At 32.8% G+C, this 18,005-nt stretch overlaps 1 protein-coding gene and 1 pseudogene across 7 annotated transcripts in view; one reads left to right on the top strand and one right to left on the bottom strand.

The window, feature by feature from the left end:
• The window catches only part of Adk (adenosine kinase), a 459,652-nt gene that overhangs the window by 88,889 nt on the left and 352,758 nt on the right, over positions 1 to 18,005 (top strand). The window lies entirely within an intron of this gene.
• LOC120886035 (U4 spliceosomal RNA) lies at positions 9,193 to 9,308 on the bottom strand (annotated as a pseudogene).

Below are 18,005 nucleotides of genomic sequence, written 5' to 3'. Positions count from 1 at the left end.
TGATATTAGCATTTATTTGAGCAATGTGAGTTACTAAAACAGTTTAATTTATTGACATTAATTCAGATTATCATTTTTGAAATTTAATTTCAAATAATCATTTATAAGCAACTGTAATCTTAGTACAAGACATTTGTATAGTAGTTTGTTATCATAACTAATTATGAGTAATGAGTAAAAATTATATAAATATACAAACCAATATATGCTTAAGATTTTATCATTTACTGATTATAAATTAGATTTCCACACTAAATTATTCCTGTTTAACTAGGCAATAAATTAAAATATAAAAATGCAGTGTAACTTGTACCGTAAATAAACTATTAGCAGTGAGCATCACCATGAGAGCTGGTAGTATATGAATTATTCACTGCAAACTTATTATCTCTGTGTCATTAGCATGTAAGATAATGAACCTAATTACCATGGCTTTAAACTCAGGGGAGTTAGCAATTTACATGTGGAACTTTCTGGGCTATACTTACCATCCACAAGGGTATTGAGAAAACCATAGATACTGCTGTGTTCTGCTGTTATAGAGATCTTTTTCTCCTTGCTTGCTGTTTGTTGATATTTATTTCTGAGATAGAGTTATGAGATTTTCTCTTGCTTGAATAACTTTTTAAATGAATTATGAGAATATTTAAGTATTTTAACTTGTTTTGTTTTTGGTATAATTTAGTGTTCCAGGTAGACAATATTATTGGTATGTGTTCTCTTTATCCACACATGAGTTAGCATTACCTATTACAGTAGATTACATAAATAGTGTAATTACTTGAAAATTCTAAGCTAAAAGGTTAATAATCAGTTTTTTCCTCTAAAAGGATTTTGACTTAAATGATTTACTTTCAAAGAACTTTGAATTAGCATATAGCCCTTTCTAATCTTTAATATTGTCTCTGATCTTAATTTGAGGTTTTGATGAACTTCTTGTTTCTATTTTTTCTTATAGTGTAAATTATCTGTAATAAGCTATCCTAATTAAAGTTGATAAATCTACAACTGCTTCAATTACATACTAATCAATTATACACTAATTTAATTCTACTTAGCAGGATACAGTACATCATTAATCGGTTTCAGACTTAATACAACAGATTTAGAAGTAATCAAAATTTGAAGCATATTATTAGCTGGGGAAAAATGAAGAATCATAATGTCTAGCAATTCACATATCAGCTTTTATACAACAAGAGGTTCATTGTTAAAACTTGAAGGTGTGCAGATACCTTTTATTTATTGTCAAGTGCCTTGGGCTAAAGTAACGATTATATAATATCTTCAGATAAAAAATTTTTTATTCTAACTTTTCCTTTTTATTTATTTATCATTTTATCATGTTACCAAATGAGTTTTGGTAACTTGGTTGTTTAACATGTATAATATCGTATAAACATATCTTAATTCAATTTTATGGTAAAGAATTCTTTATGTAATTTGCAAATGGTTTCATAAGAAATTTTAAAAGTAAAGTTGTAACTATTCTCAATACTTTATCCATTGCTTTTAAACCTTTTTGTTATAGTGTGCACAGAATATTAGTAGTTTGTTTTGAAGATGTAAAAATGGATACCAATATATTTTATTTCAGAATTATAATAGAGAAATAAGATGATTATAATTATCTTCAGCAAAGTATCATTGTTATGATTTTTGCTTTTTCTTTTTGAGGTGGTAAGTTTGCCTTAGAATACTTATTAAAATAATGAATTGCAAACTATTATTTTTATTAATTATCTCTTCGTTGAATTGAGTGATTCAAATTGAATTTCATTATTTATTCTTTCTTTACACATTCGTATTATTAGGGATACTCCTTGTCCTGCCCAGCTTTATTCTCAATAAGTGTTTCTTTGTGTACTTATTGTATTGCATAATAAGTATATTCTAGATGGAGATTTTAGAGGTTTTGAAGACTATGTTAAGTGCATTTTGCCTTTTTGTGAAAATTATTTTTGGTAACAGGTTTCAGGGGACTCCCTGGGTCTTTGATTCATTGTATCTCAGGGTGACCTTTTAAAAACTTAAAGGTAATTATCAAGTAGAACAGATGGTCTTTTAATGAAAAACGAGAAATCCTGCTCCATTTCTCTACTTTCCTAAAGGTAGCTGCTTTTAACTAATTCTGTTTTGAGTGCTAATTATGGTTGTCTCAACCTGTAGTAAGATTATATATTATTTATTGATATTTTTGCTCTTCTATGTTTTGTGATTAGATGAGTCTATCTTGTACCACCTCCACCTCTTGTACCTTTTCTCCACTCTTCTAAGTTTAATCACTCTTTTAGTGCCTCACTTGATTACTATGTAATTTCAGATAATAAAGGGAAAGTTATATCTCATGGTTTGTAAGTTTTATATCCTTTGATTTCCATTGATTTTAATATCCTCCATTGATAATGTGAAGAACTTTTTGTGTTAAAGTAATTCTGTACATGAGTCAAAATCTGACTAGTGCTAGGAGGTTTACAATAAAATAAGTGCCTCTCCCTCCCCTTGGGTATCCAGAAGCAGCCACTTAAAATAGTATTAGCTTTTTCCTTCTAATACTTTCCTTTTGTAAAGAATGTGTTTACTTAAATTTTCTTCATTAAGCAATTTAAAATGTTATCTATTAACCCTTTTTATGGGGACATAGGATTCAGATCATATCATAAATCCACTTTCCCAGTTCTGAAAAGTTACGTAATAATTTTTGTTAAATATATAAGCAGTCTGTAATTGATAATTATATTACAATGACTATATAAGTGTTGATGGGCTAGTAGTATATTGCATTCATTTGCTTAAATAAATTTTTTTTCTCCCCACCCATCACTGTGTTTTTTTATTGTCTTATTTATTCATTTGCTTAGTTTCCAATGGACTAATTGGCTAATCCCCACCCCACTCAATGTCTTAACAAGTCTATAACCTCTCATTAATTTTTTCAACAGTCATAAGTCCAAAAGCATGATAATGTTTTTTCCTGGAGATACCCTTCCTTCATTCCTCGTTCTTCATTATTCTGTGTTAGTCAGAGTTTGCTTATAGTTTTACCATACAGTTCTGATCCTGGGACTTCCCTGTGTTGTCCTTTTGTTGGATAATTTGTGTTTGGTTGTTTTCCTTTTTATTGTTTATTACTTCATTTTACTGAAGTGTATCCTCCTCCTGAAAAAATAATGGTGAAAATGAAATTTTTGAGTACTAGCCAATCTAAAATGTCTCTATTTTGTCTTTGTATTAGATTGTTATTTTATTTGGGCATGAAATTGTAGATGAACATAGTTTTTCCTCAAAATTTTGAGGGCCATGCTCTAGTAGTAATCAATATTACCTATGAGAAGTTTAATGCCAGATGGATTTCCATCCCACTATGTGACTTTTTCTCTGTGGACACTCTTAAAATTTTCTTTCCCTCTGGTATTCTAAAGTTTCTTGATGTGATTTTTTTTTTTTTTTTTTTTTTTAGTGTGACTCTCCTTTTTTTCCATTGTGCTGAGCACATGGGCCCCTTTGACAGAGATGCAAATGTTCTTCCTCCCATTTTTGTTATATAATTTTGGTAACTTCCTCTCTACAGTTTTTAATTTTTTTTTTCAGTACAGTAGTAATTGTTTTTATAAATCAATTACATATTAAAGGACACTTTGTATTTTTCTAGTGTTTTACTACTAGAACACTTGCATTTATCATTTTTGCATATACTTATAAAAAATTGTGCCAGTTTTTCTAAAAATATAACCCAAAACACTGCTCATTTAAATTTCAAGAGATACCAAATTGTCTTCCATAAAAGTTGTATTGTTTAATTGTGGTACATGAGTATATAGCAGTGTTTGTATATAATACCAATATGAAGCTTTGTAGAGTGACTAAATCTAGCTAATTAACACATGAATTACTTCACATAATTATCATTTGTGATGCAAACCCTTGACATCTACTCTTAATATTTTTCAAGAATACAATATTTTGTTATTAGTAAATATCCTTTGACTAACATCTCCCTAGCCTTATTGCACCCATCCCTTGGTAACCACCATTCTAATCTCTGCTTCTGTGAGAACATCCTTTTAAGATTCTAAATGCAAAATTATATAGTATTTGTTTTTCTATGACTGTTTGATTTCACTTAATATAATGTCCTCCAGATTTCGTAGTATTCCATTGTAATATATACCACTTTTTCTTGATCTAATCAGCCACTGATGAACATTTAGGTTTGCTGTCCTATCTTGGCTATTGTGAATAATAATGTTGCAAAGTACATCAAAATGACAATATCTCATATACATAGTGATTTTATTTCTTGCTCTCATGAAACTTATAGTTTTAGGGATTAATAGGAGTCTAATTGATAACACATCTATTTGTGTTTCTGAACAATAAAAAGTTTGATTAATCTAAGAAAACATGAATTTTGGAGATAGACTTTCTTTATGTGAAATATAATGTCTGCTTGTTTCTATTTTTATAAGTATATTTATTAGCTTTTGATTTTAGAAGCCAGGTGAGCAGAGTGTCTTATTTGGCAAAAAGACCTAATATGTGATCCATGAGGTTTTCAATTGTTGCAAAATGTTAATATTTAATAAGGAATTAGCAAAGTAGATTAAATGTTATTTAAAACATGTTATAGTTAGCCACATGCCTATATGGCATCAATGAATTATCCCAGGGGTAATAGCAATGTTTTTCTCTTTTTCTCATCAGAAATACTTGATTTCCACAAATATTGGACAAGGAAGTTGAATAAGACACCAAAAAATCATAAGAAAAAGAGAAATCCTGTTTTTGGTCTCCCCCCCCTCCCGCCCCCCATTTTTAGTAAGAAATAGGAAACGCTTTTAGTGACAGGCTATGATTCATTGTAAAAATATGATTGGTTATTTGAGGCTTTCAAAAATTTGATTTCAGTGTTTTTAGGGATGAAACTTACCTGTGTAAAATGGGAAGAAATTAAAGAAAAAGCAGAAACTCTTAAGATGTATCAGTGACTGTATATCTACAGTTTGTAGTGCAGGTTTTCTTCTGTTTTTTTTTCCACCACGGAGGCAGTGTCACTCTATTGACTGGGCTGCCCTCAAATTCTGTGGCTCAAGCAGTCCACCTGCCTCAGACTTCTTAGTAGCCAGGACTAGAGGCATGTGACAACACACTTGGCTTTCATTTTTACTTAGGAAAATTTTTAAACATAGACAAAAATTTTAAGATACTAACGCAAATGCCTATGTACTCAATATCTCAAACCGGTGTTTTCTTGTTGAAGATTTGGATGGTTGGAATATTCCACTAAGTGAAAAAAGGTAAATAAAACATTAGAGGCCTGGCTGGGGCTCTCAATATACTCTTTACAGTCCATTCTCCCTATTATTACAAAGATCACTGGTATTCCAATAGCGTTTTTAGCTGTAATACTTTTCTTAGTACTTAAACTATGTATGTATGTATTCATAAACAATACAAGGGGTGGATTTGCAGGTTCTAAACATGTAATTGCTATTTTACTGTGTCCTTCACCTTGCTTTTTTGTGCAATATTGCATTTTTCAGATTTCCCATGTTAACATATGTAACTTTAACATCTATGCTTTATTTTCTCCTACATAGTATTAAGAACACTGCTGCAAAAGTCAGGGGCAAAGCTCAGTAACAGAGCATGTGCTTTAGGCCTTGGGTTCAAACCTAGCTTACAATATCAACAAAACAAAACCAAATAAAACCACTGCTGCAATTAAGGTTCTTGTATTTTTATGTTTATCCGTGTGAGAACAATTCTCTAGGGTTCTACTAAAATGGTAGCCACTAGCCACCTGTTAATTTTTACATTTCAGTTAGAATTAAATAGAATTATTTCACTTTTTTATTTGCACTGGCAACATTTTAGGTGCTCAATAGCCACATATAACTACTGACTAATGTATTAGATTTTGTAGATACAGAATAATTTCATTATGTTATAGGGGCATGCTGCCTGTATTTTATATCTATGTATGAAGTTGTTGGGTCATAGGGTATGTACAATTTGCACTGTACTAGGTATTGTTGAATTGTTCTTGCCAGCAATACCTAAGAGTTCATTTTCTCAATTGTCTTTCTAAAGAACTGATATCAATAGAAATTTTGATTTTGATTTTGATAGGTACTGAAATGTATCTCATTTGAGGTTTTAATTTGCACTTTAAAAATTTCTAATGAGGGGCTGGGGTTGTGGCTCAGCAGTAGAGCACTCACCTAGCATTTGCAAGGCCCTAGCTCTATCCTCAGCACCACATAACAATAAATAAATAAAGGTATTGTGTCCAACTACAACTAAAAATTAAATATTAAAAAAAAGTCTAATGAGGTTGAACATATTTCCTTATAGATTTTGTTTGCCTTTTGGGGTTTCTGTTTTGTGGTTGCTTAATAGTGTTCTTCGTTCATGTTTTTATTCTATAGAAATACTTTAAATAGTAATTTTTAAAAAGATTTTTTATACTAACTCTTTTATTGTTTTGTTACACATATTTTTGCTCAGTGTTTGACTTGTCTTTAACATCGTGGGTGTCTTTTGCTTTTCATAACTTTTAAAATTCATTGTAATCAATTTGATCAGTGCTTTTCTTTTGAGCTTTATGCTCTTATGCCTGAAGAAATTCCTTAGCTAGGTGCTGTGGCACATACCTGTAATCCCAGGTTCAGGAGGCAGGAGGATCACAAATTTGAGGCCAGCCTGGCAATTTAGTTAGATAGGGGTGGGGGACATAGCTCAGTGGTAAAGCACTCTTGGGTTCAGTTCCCAGTACTAAAAAGAAAACTTTTTTTCTTTGTATCCTAAAGTCAAGAAGATTTTTTCTATGTGTTCTACAAAGTTTTATCTTTCATCCAGTTGAATATAATCTTTGTGTATAAGAGTTTGAGATTGAGTTTTCTTTTTTTTTGCATGTGGAAAATCAGTTTTCCTAGCATAGTGTTCCCAACAATTTTTCATATATCAAGTTTTCTATATATTTGGGAATCAGATTCTGGCTTCTCTTTCGGTTTTATTGGTCTCTTTATCCCTATACCAATATGGCATTTTAAATTTTCTTGAAAAGAACAGTGGTATTATTGGGTCCAAACCCTTCTCTTAAAATTGATTTAACTGATGAGAAGCAAAAAGACTATAATTTATAATATAAAATATTAGAAAGCAACATTTGTACAACTAGCATTGTTTCTTGATGGTATTTGAGGAAAACTCAGCTTAATTACTACCAAAGAGTGCACAAAACCAATAACTTCTAGAAAGTCAACTTTTAGACGCTTTCAGGTGGTAGGCAGAGCCTAATTTTTTAAAAATCAAATTTCACTTTTAGTGTTATGTCTTTCAAAGATGTGATTCATTTGTCACCAATTTTATAATTTAGATTTGTGGTTTGGCCATGGTATGAAAATATTTTTTTTCTTTTAAAAACAACATGGACCTATGGGTAGTAATTAAGTAAATGAGTTTTGAAGTCATACTGTTTATTCAGTGATCTGTGATCTAGGGCAGGTGAATTAGTTGTACAAATTGCTTGCAGTAATATAGGTTAAGTACAAAGTACCTGGCAAAGATCAAGAGCATTTAAATAGTTGTTCATAAAATAACTGGACAATTGGTGAGAAAGGGATGAGAGAAAGAAACTTAGGAAGAAGTATATATAAAAGTGAAATAAGTGGCTACTGGAAGAATTATTCAAGACAGAACAACTATGCCAGAAGACACTGACCAGTGTCCTTCAGCATTAGAAGTCAAAAGACAATGAGTCAGATAGATAGTGACCAATGTAAGACACTAGGTGGTGCCATTAGCTTAGACTGTTATTTAAAGTTTTTGGAGGCTGAGTAGCCTTAGGGTAAGAAAGGCAGTCACAAATTAAGAGGTTAGTTAAGAATGTATTATATATTAAACATGTAAATTGTTTTGAGTATATTTCAAAGTAATATTGTAGTTCTCAATATTTTCTCCAGTGATCATTTAAAAAATTTGCACTGAGATTTGTTTTAAAGCAGTTTGTTCACCAAATAAACAATATTGTAAAAGTAATTATTTCTTTTTAATTTTAAATTGAAGATTATATATAAAAATACATTTCCACTTAGAACTCATATTAAAACGATTACTGAAATTTCTATGTTGAAGTTATTGAATCAGAAGAAACTTGATGTTTTATTAAGCTGTAGTGACCTTATTTTAGGACAGTGCATAATTCCATTTAAGTTTTTGAAATATTGCAAATGCCCCTCTCCCTTTTTTTTTTTTACTGACTAAATGTATTGTTTAGTTTCTGGAGAAGATTTACACCATTACATTTTTATTGATACGGGTATTGTACAAGTGATAGAAACCCCAACTCAGACTGGCTTAAACAAATGGAAATTTGTTTGGTCACACAACTAAAACAATCCTAGTATGTTAATTTCAGGAGAAGCTTGGCACAGTGATTCCAATAATGTTATTTGACTGGACATGTTGGCATATGCCTGTTATCCCAGTGGCTTGGGAGGTTGAGGAAGGAGGATTGTAAATTTGATGCCAACCTGAACAATTTAGTGAGGCCTAAGCAACTTAGGGGGACCATGTCTCAAACTTAAAAACAATAACAACAAAAACACCAACCAACCAAACAAAAAAGTATATGTATGTGTGTGTGTCTGTGTATGTATATGTATACACATACATGTGTCTATACATACACACACACACACACATATATCATTTGGATACTCTTTAACTGTTAGCTCTATTTTCCTAGGTATTGGTTCCTAGGTATTGGTAGCTGCCATCAGCTAATAAGCTTTTATATCCTTACTACTTTTTTGCACCTGTTCTAGAGGCTCCAGAACAGTTGTGGTTTTATGCGGTTTGTTTGGCTTGGGTTCCATACTATTCCCACAGTTGAAGTTATAGTTGGCACTACTGGAAACTTAAGAAGTTTGGCATGATAGGTTACCCCAAACAAATTTCGATCCTGTTATGGGAACAAAGAATGATTGGAAGTGGTAGTCATTTTAGAGTCAGGTGTAGTGGTGCACAACCTGTAATCCCAGCACTCAGGAGGCTGAGCAGGAGGATCAAGAGTTCAAAGCCAGCCTCAGCAACTTAGAGAGGCCCTAAGCAGCTCAGCAAGACCCTGTCTCTAAATAAAATATTAAAAGGACTGGGAATGTGGCCTAGTGGTTAAGTACTCTGGGTCCAGTACTCTGGGTTAAGTACTCTGGTACTAATTTAAAAAAAAAGTAATCTTTAATTAGCAATAATCGCGCCTCGGATAAACCTCATTGGCTACGATACTGCCACTGCGCAAAGCTGAAAAAGTAATCTTTAAACATTTTCATTTCTTCAATTTTATTTCATTAGAATTTGTTTTTATTTTAGTCTTAGCTCTGCTACTCATTAGTTGTGTGACATCTCAGATTTTTGTTTTCCTCATTGGCAAAATTGAGGATATGACACCTGTTGTTGTCATAATTGTGATGATAAAGCAAGAGAATGTACGTGAAATATCTGGTCTACTGCCTAGAATTATGAGAGATTCCAGAAATGTTAGTTCACTTAAAAGTGTGCTTATTAGTCAAACACTTGGATTTTATTACTCTTGCTGTATGGTTTAAATTAGTTTATAATTTGTGAATGTTGCAAATATAAATTTATAATGGTCAACTTAAAAATTATCAATTTGATTTATTAATGTCTACTTTGGGTTAAAATGACAGTTGGTAGATATTTGTTACTTATCTATGTTTTATAGTTGTATTCAAATGTGTAGATTTTTATTCTGCAAAATTGTTGTAATTAATCTATGTTGGGAAATATAAATTATCTTTAAAGACTAACAATAAATATAGTGAAATTATGATAAATGGTTTTATCATTTGGAAAAAAATATAAACTGCTTCATGTGTTTGAAGACTATAAGGGTGTTGTCAGTATGGGAGAAAGATGAATGATTAAGTATGGTTTAAACTTGTTTTTTAATTAAAGTGCTTTATTGCTTTGTATTGTATTCAGAAATGTATTTTAAAAGTAACATTAATTTTTCAATTATCATTTATCTTTATTAGAAAATATTGCTTGTATTTATCATAATTTTTTTCTCCCCCCCATAAGGCTTTTATAATTTATTTAGGTTAACTGGTGTGTTATCTCCAGAAAAAATCTTCCATAATGGCTTTTAAACTGTTTGAATATTATAGAGTTAGTAATCCACATTTCTAATAACTAACAATACAGTGAAACTCTTGATAGTGATTGTGTTAAGTTTTTGTTGCTGTGATTAAAACACTCCACAGGAACAATTTAGAGGAGGAAAAGTTTATTTTGGCTCACAGTCTCAAGAGTTTCATGAATATCTATGGTAGGCTGGCTGAATTGCTCTGAGCCCTAAGCAAGGCAGAAGGTGGAAGGCTGTGGCAAAGAAAATCTGCTCCATTCATGCAACTGGGAAACAGAGAGAGAGAGCATGAGGATCCAAGCACTAAATATATAACCCTCAAGGCATGCTACCCTTGACCCACATCCTCCAGTCATACCCTACCTGCCTGTAATTACCACCCGGTCCATTCAGATTATTAATCCATTAAATAGATTAATCTACAGATTAGGTTATAGCTCTCATAATCTAATTATTTAACTTCCTGCATTAACACAGGAGCTTTTGGGGGCACCTCATATCCCAACCATAACAGTGATAAAACTATTTTCATTAAAACAGTATAATAGTTCATCATTTGATTTATGGCATATTTAAATCTGGTTACTTATATGTTGTGTTATACTAATATTTTAAATTCAGAATTGAGAGGTATTGATGTAAAGTATAGAAAATTTTCTTAACTCATTTTCATCGGATCCGTCTCCCATTTCCAGCACACTGTGACTGAACTAGGGTACTTTACCACTGAGCTACACCCCACCCCCACCCCCACACTCACTCCCACTACCCCCGCACCAGATTTTAAATTTTGAGCCAGGGTTTCTCTAAATCACCCAGGCTGGCCTTGAATTTTCAATCCTCTTGAATACTTGGAATTATAAGCATATGCCACTGTGCCTGGTTTCACCATATGATGTTTTTTATAGACATAAAACCACATAAGTCCAAAAGATGGTATATATTAAAGTGACCACTCATTTTATTCTTGGTTTTTATGTTCATCATTCTGTACTTTTATTTGCTTTCTTTGTCTCCTAGTTGTATTTTATTTTTAAGAAAGTTGTCTTATGTAGTTGGGAAAGCAGTAAGAATGTGAAATGCTAATAACACAATTTGATAGTACAAAGTAGAGAATGTTTTTTAAAAAATTAAAAGATGAAAAGTTATTTTCTTTTCAATAATAGATGTTTTGAAGGACAAAGCAAATGATTAAACATGTGAAAAGTAGTGGACCTATGCTCTTATGAGCTACTGATACTTACATATTACAAGTTAACATGGAGATAGTTGAAAGACATTTAAAGATAACTATAAGAAACTCAATACATGTTTACATAAGCATATTGTTTGTTAAACAACAACAATAATAACTGTATTTTTCAGTACCAAATTTGTTACATAAACACATTCTTTGTAAAAAATAACTGTTTTCCAAAACCAATTTTATAGAAAGAGTGGCATCCTTTTGTATACTTTTGTAAATCTGATTTAATAGAAGGTCAATGGATTCTTACCTCCTTCAATATTCAGTGTTTTGTGATTCCTTTTTTAAAATATTTTTTAGTTGTAGATGTACATAATACCCCTATTTAGTTTTCTTTATGCGGTGCTGAGAATGGAACCCAGTGCCCCATCCATGCTTGGCGAATGTTCTACCACTGAGCTACAAATCCAGCTCCAGATTCTTTTTTGTTCTAAGAATGTGAATGAGATATGTCTTCACAGTCATTCATAGATTAAGCAGGTATTGCTAGTAATAGCATATCTGGTAGGTATACTGAGAACAAACTGAGTTAATCTGTGAAAAGAAATACAGTGATGCTCTAGATCTGTTACCTTAAAAAATTCTAAAACAAAAACAAAACCTCTTGAAAAACCAAGAACCCACAAACATTTATTCCATTAGCCACCAGAGTGATGTCATCACATGTTAGTTAGTCTCTGAAAAACTTTACAGTTGTTAAAGAGTAAGATTGTAAAAGGCAAATCTTTTTAACTTTGTGAATTGCCTGAAAAGGTTTTGGGAATCCTTATGGTACCAGACTGTGCAATTGAACATAATAAATAAGAGACATTGGTAGAAATTTGAATTTATTGCAGAATCTGGGCATCATTAGATGTCTATGATATTAAGTTAAAAGACCACAAGTCAGAAATTACAGGCTAATGCAGAATGTTGATGCTGCTAAACTAACACATCACAGCCAGACATGGTCCTGTGGGATTAAGTCACTTTAAATGTAAGTGGTGAAGCAGCAATTGTGGATACTGAAGCTGCTAAAAAGTTTCTTGTGGCACTTGTACAAATACATCTAGAAGAGTAGAATGATTTCTCATGGCCAATTTTTAGTGGAGACAAAATTAGAATATTTTGGAGGAAAAAGCTGAGTGGAGTACCTGAAACCATAAGAGCAGAGGATTACAATTCAGTCTTGTAAGTGGCAGGAATATATATACTGACTGGTCACTTTGATAAAGAAACAAATGAAATTGCATCTATTTATACATAGGTTCTTCTATACTGGGAGTTTTTCTTAGTGTAACATATATTTATTGAAATATCAAGTTGTAGGGGTTTTGATGCTTCCAAATTGGCAGTTGTTCAACTGAGCCTTAGAAACGGAACAAATCCTGGTTAGTATTTGGCAGTAATTAAGTGTCAATTCTCATGTTAGAAATTTTAGTTCTAACACTATTGATGAAGTACTTAAACCGTTTGTGTTTTCATGCTTGGGAATTACAAGTATATTTATTCTGCATTTTTACTTTCTACATTTTTTTAGGTGTATTTAAGACATTTCTTGTTTTAAATAAATCGTTTATCTTTCTAATAGCATTTATTATAATGATTTATTAGCTTGAAACTTCTATTGATAAGTTAAGCAAATAAATACTTGTTTTTTTTCTCAGTAGAAATCAACTGCACTGCAAATTCATTGATACTAAATTATTTGCAGGATTTACATGTAGGGAAACCTTAATTATTCTGAATATACTTATGTTATGATGTGTAGATGATTTGTTTACTGACTTTAATATGACTCAGTCAAAATATATGTAGTTATTTGCATAAGGGGAAGTGTTGCTAATATCTTTTGCTTTACTGAATGTTACATATTAAAATTAATCTTCCTTGTAAGGGAGATAAGACTTTTTTTTACTTATTCCTTCTCATCAATTTTTATGAAAATGTAGATTTAACCTTTTTATAATTGAAGGGCAGTGATGAAACAAATGATAGGAAGCAGAGCATTGGTTGCTGGTGAGATCCAAAAGTGTTTGGTTTTTAGCTTTTAGTCTCAGTCATTTGCATGACACTGCACATAAGCAACAGCTCTAAGATAATTGATCATGACTGTGCACATTTTGATCCCATGTAAGAGCATCCTTACAGTTAGTGCTTCTGTGACACTGTCTTTTGGTTTTGTTGTTGTTGTTATTGAACAGATGCTTATCCAAGGTAGGAACTTTTGCATTTTCTGGAATGTTCTTCCTCATGGTTCTTTTAAAGATGTACTTCTTTTGGTTCTTGGTTCACATGATTCCTTCTCATAGCACTTACCACTGTCTAATATAACTTTTGTTTTCTTGTTTACTGTCGTTTCCTTTACCTAGAATGTAATTTCCTTGAAGGCTGGAGCTGTGTCCTGTTCTTTCTTGTACCTATAACCCCTGTGAATTGCTGGCACACAGAAAGAACTTAAATATATATAAATAAAGGAAAGAAAGAATAGTATCTTTAAATTCTGCTTAATGAAAACATCATAAATGTTTTCTTATTTGAACTAAAATTTGAAAATTGTATTATAATTACTTAGTTAACCCCCACATAATAATAATTAATTACTCCTTTTTTTGACATGTAAGTTATCAGTCATGTATGTTTAATTCTAATGGATATGATGGAAGGTCTTCTACCTACAGAAGTATGCAGTTTAAATAGTTTTTCTAGGTCTTCTCATACAATTACTTATTTCAGTTACAACTCTCGCCAGCAGTTTAAAGAGAACACTTGGTCAGTGGGATTGCTTGTGGTTCTGAGTGGGGCTTCTTGTACTCCTGTTGAACTCTAGTCTGCTCATGATCTATGGAATATCTCTTTAAAGGTCTTTAATGTGCATATCCTTTCTACTACAAATGCTTGGGCTGTTGCCTTAAAACATATTGGTATGATTAGAAGAAACAGAAGAGAAGAAAAGGGATTGGGGGATGTAACTCAGTGGAATAGTGTTTGCGTACCATGTATAAGGCCCTGGGTTTGATCTCCAGCACTGCAAAAGAAAAAAAAAGTTAAAAACTAAAAAGGAAGAAAGGGGTTAAAGTAGAAGATAAATTTTAAACAAATGAAACAGGATTTCTTTTCTTTCCTGTTTTCTTTTTCTGGCAATAATTGAACCCAGGGACTCAAGCATACTAAACAAGTACTCTACCACCCCAGCCCTTTTTATTTTGAGACAGGATCTTACTAAATTGCCCAGGCTGTCCTTGGACTTGGAATTCTGCCTCAGCCTCCCCAGCCACTGGAATTACAGGTGTGTGCCACTGAGCCCGGCTCATCTCATTCAACTTAAAGAATACAGATCTTTAGGGCTGGGGATGTGGCTCAAATGGTATCACGCGCACCTGGCATGCGCGGGGCGCTGGGTTCGATCCTCAGCACTACATAAAAATAAAATAAAGATGTTGTGTCCACCGAAAACTAAAAAATAAATATTGAAAACTTCTCTCTCTCTCTTAAAAAAACAAACAAACAAACAAAAACACAGGTCTTTTTTGTTCAAGGACTTTGATTTTTTTTTTCATGCGGGGGCGGGGGTGTGTTCAGGGTCAAACTAAATTAAGTTTGTGCTATGTAACTACATTTTAGTCAAGCACAGACCACATGTATGATAACAGCGACCCATGAGTTCTATAATGGAGCTGAAAAATTCCTGTTGCCTAGTGAACACATAGTTGAAGAGAAAGCTGCAAGAAAAGTAAAAGAAGAATATTCAAGAAAATTTAGTGAAGCATTTAGCAGAAGGCTCTGCATACTTCAGCAAGGCTCTTAAAAAGTTCAAAGTTGGGGCTGGGATGGTGGCTCAGTGGTAGAGCACTTGCCTAGCAATGTGTGAGGCACTGGGTTTGATCCTCAGCACCACATAAAAATAAAGAAACAACATAAAGGTATTGTTTCCATCTACAACTAAAAAATAATATTAAACAAAAAAAAGAAAAATCATTAAGAATTTTTTTTAAATAGGTTAAAAGTCATGGAAACCAATAAGGAAGAGTTTCTGTTGACAGAAATTCGTGATACATTTCTCTGCTTATAAGCAGATATATGATGAATTAGAGAAACAAATTAAGTAAACCTTCATGGACATACTTCAGAGAAGAGTTGACATTTCCTTCAGAAAAGCTGTAGGCAAGTCCTTTAGGAGCTATTCTAGAAGGAAGCTTACTATCATAGGAGATGACAGCTTCGTGCACCTTGTTGCCTCTCAGGATCTTCCAGTAGGACAAGATGTGGAGGTAGGGGCTAGGGTTGTAGTTTAGTGACAGAGCGCCTGCCTAGCATGCGTGGAGCAAAGGGTTTGATCCTCAGCACTACATAAAAATAAAGAGGGACTGGGGATGTGGCTCAAGCGGTAGTGAGCTCGCCTGGCATGCATGCACCCCCGGTTCGATCCTCGGCACCACATACAAAGAAAGATGTTGTGTCCGATGAAAACTAAAAAATAAATATTAAAAAATTCTCTCTCTTTCTCTATCTCTAAAAAAATAAGTAAATAAACAAAGACATTTTTGTTTATCTACAACTACAAAAAAATTTTAAAAAGATGTGTAGGTAGAATACAGTAATATTGTCACTCATTGTTGGCCTAGGCAAACAATGTGTTTGTAATTTTATTTAGCGACAGGGTCTCACCGAGTCTCGTCATTGCTGAGGTTGGCTTTGAACTTGGGATCCTCCTGTCTCAACCTCCTGAGCTGCTAGGATTACAGGGATGTGCCACTGTGCCCAGCAACACTTTTCTAAACTAACAAACTTTAAAAATTAAAAAGAGGACTCGGGTTGTGGCTCCGTGGTAGTGCACTCACCTAGCACATGTGAGGCACTAGTTTGATCATCAGCACCACATGAAATTAATAAATAAATAAAATATATTGTGTCCATTTACAACTAAAAAAAATTACAAAGAAAAATTTAATTAAAAAAAGCTTAGAGAAGTAAAGGTATAAGGAAAGAAAATGCTTTCATACAGTTGTATAATAGTATGAAAGTATTACAAAAGAGTATAATATTAAAAAAATTATAAGTATTACAAAAGAGTAAAATATTTAAAAAATTTGCCCAGTAAGCTATTATTAATTTATTATTGAAGAAAGAGAAATACTTTTCATAAATTTAATGTGGCCTAAGTGTTTAGTGTTTATAAAATTTACAGGAGTGTACAGTAATGTTCTAGGTCTTCGCATTCACTTACCACACACTCATTGACTTAATCAGAGCAGCTTTCAGTATTGCTTACTCCATTCATGGTATGTGCCCTAAACAGGTGTACCATTTAAAAAAAAAATATTTTGTAACATTTTTAGCATACCTTTTCCATGTTTAGAGAAGTTTAGAAGCACAAAGATGTAGCATTGATACAGTTGCCTACAGTATTCAGTATAGTAACATGCTATTCAGGTTTGTACCCTAGGAGCAATACTCTATGTTTCAGGTAACTTAGATGTGTAGTAGGAATACTATTTAGGTTTGTGTTAATACACTGTATAATGTTTGCATGACATAAAAATCATCAGACAACACATTTCTCAGAAAATTTTGTATCATTAAGCAACATGAATATTGTGAAGCTTTAATTTTGGTCCACATCAAAGCCAAAGCTTTGTTAAGTATGGGAACATTCTTCAGTGCCACGGCAGTTAAAACCCCGGCAAAGCCTGCTGGAGCCAGTTCTAATATTACTACTGCAGTGACTCTTGGAAGCTTGGAAAAAGTGATGGTCCGTATTAAATCCCTTAGAGATGTCACCTGCAAGGCATTAAAGGGCTGTGCTGCAGGGATTAAAGGCTGGAAAAGTGAACAGCACATATATGGAAGCACAGTAGTGGTGATTCACTAGAAATGGGAGCTGATGGTACATGCTTTGACAAAACTGAGCTGTCTAGTAGGAAGGGGCATGATAGAATCCTGGCAGACTAAAAACTAGGTTCCTGTTTGCTTAATTGGCTGTTGGCTGAGGGCCTTTCACTTGTTTAATTGCTGTGTGTATGTATGTGTGTGTTTTAAATGGATCTTTGTTGTACTTTTCATTGATTTTTTGTTTATTCTTCATGTCCTTTTCCTTTCTTTGGGTGTATGTATTGTTCCTTTTTTAATATTTATTTTTTATTTGTAGTTAGACATAATACCTTTATTTTATTCATTTACTTTTTTTATGTGGTGCTGAGGATCGAACCCAGGGTCTCCCACATGGGTGGCAAGCACTCTACTGCTGTGCCACAACCCCAGCCCTCTATTTTTCTTTTTATTTATTTATTTATTTATCCTTTAATTTTTATTGTTGGTTGTTCAAAACATTACATAGTTCTTGACATATCATATTTCACACTTTGATTCAAGTGGGTTATGAACTCCAATTTTTACCCCGTATACAGATTGCAGCATCACATCAGTTACACATCCACTGTTTTGCATATTGCTATACTAGTGTCTGTTGTATTCTGCTGCCTTTCCTATACTCTATTATTCCCCATCCCCTCCCCTCCTATCTTCTCTCTCTACCCCATCTACTGTAATTCATTTCTCCCCTTTATTTTTTTTCCCCTTTCCCCTCACTTCCTCTTGTATGTAATTTTG

The sequence above is a fragment of the Ictidomys tridecemlineatus genome, chromosome 1, assembly GCF_052094955.1.
Source record: "Ictidomys tridecemlineatus isolate mIctTri1 chromosome 1, mIctTri1.hap1, whole genome shotgun sequence".
In the NCBI taxonomy this organism is placed as follows: Eukaryota; Metazoa; Chordata; class Mammalia; order Rodentia; family Sciuridae; genus Ictidomys; species Ictidomys tridecemlineatus.
The sequence above is the reverse complement of the archived record's forward strand: the minus strand, read 5'-3'. Positions and strand labels throughout refer to the sequence as shown.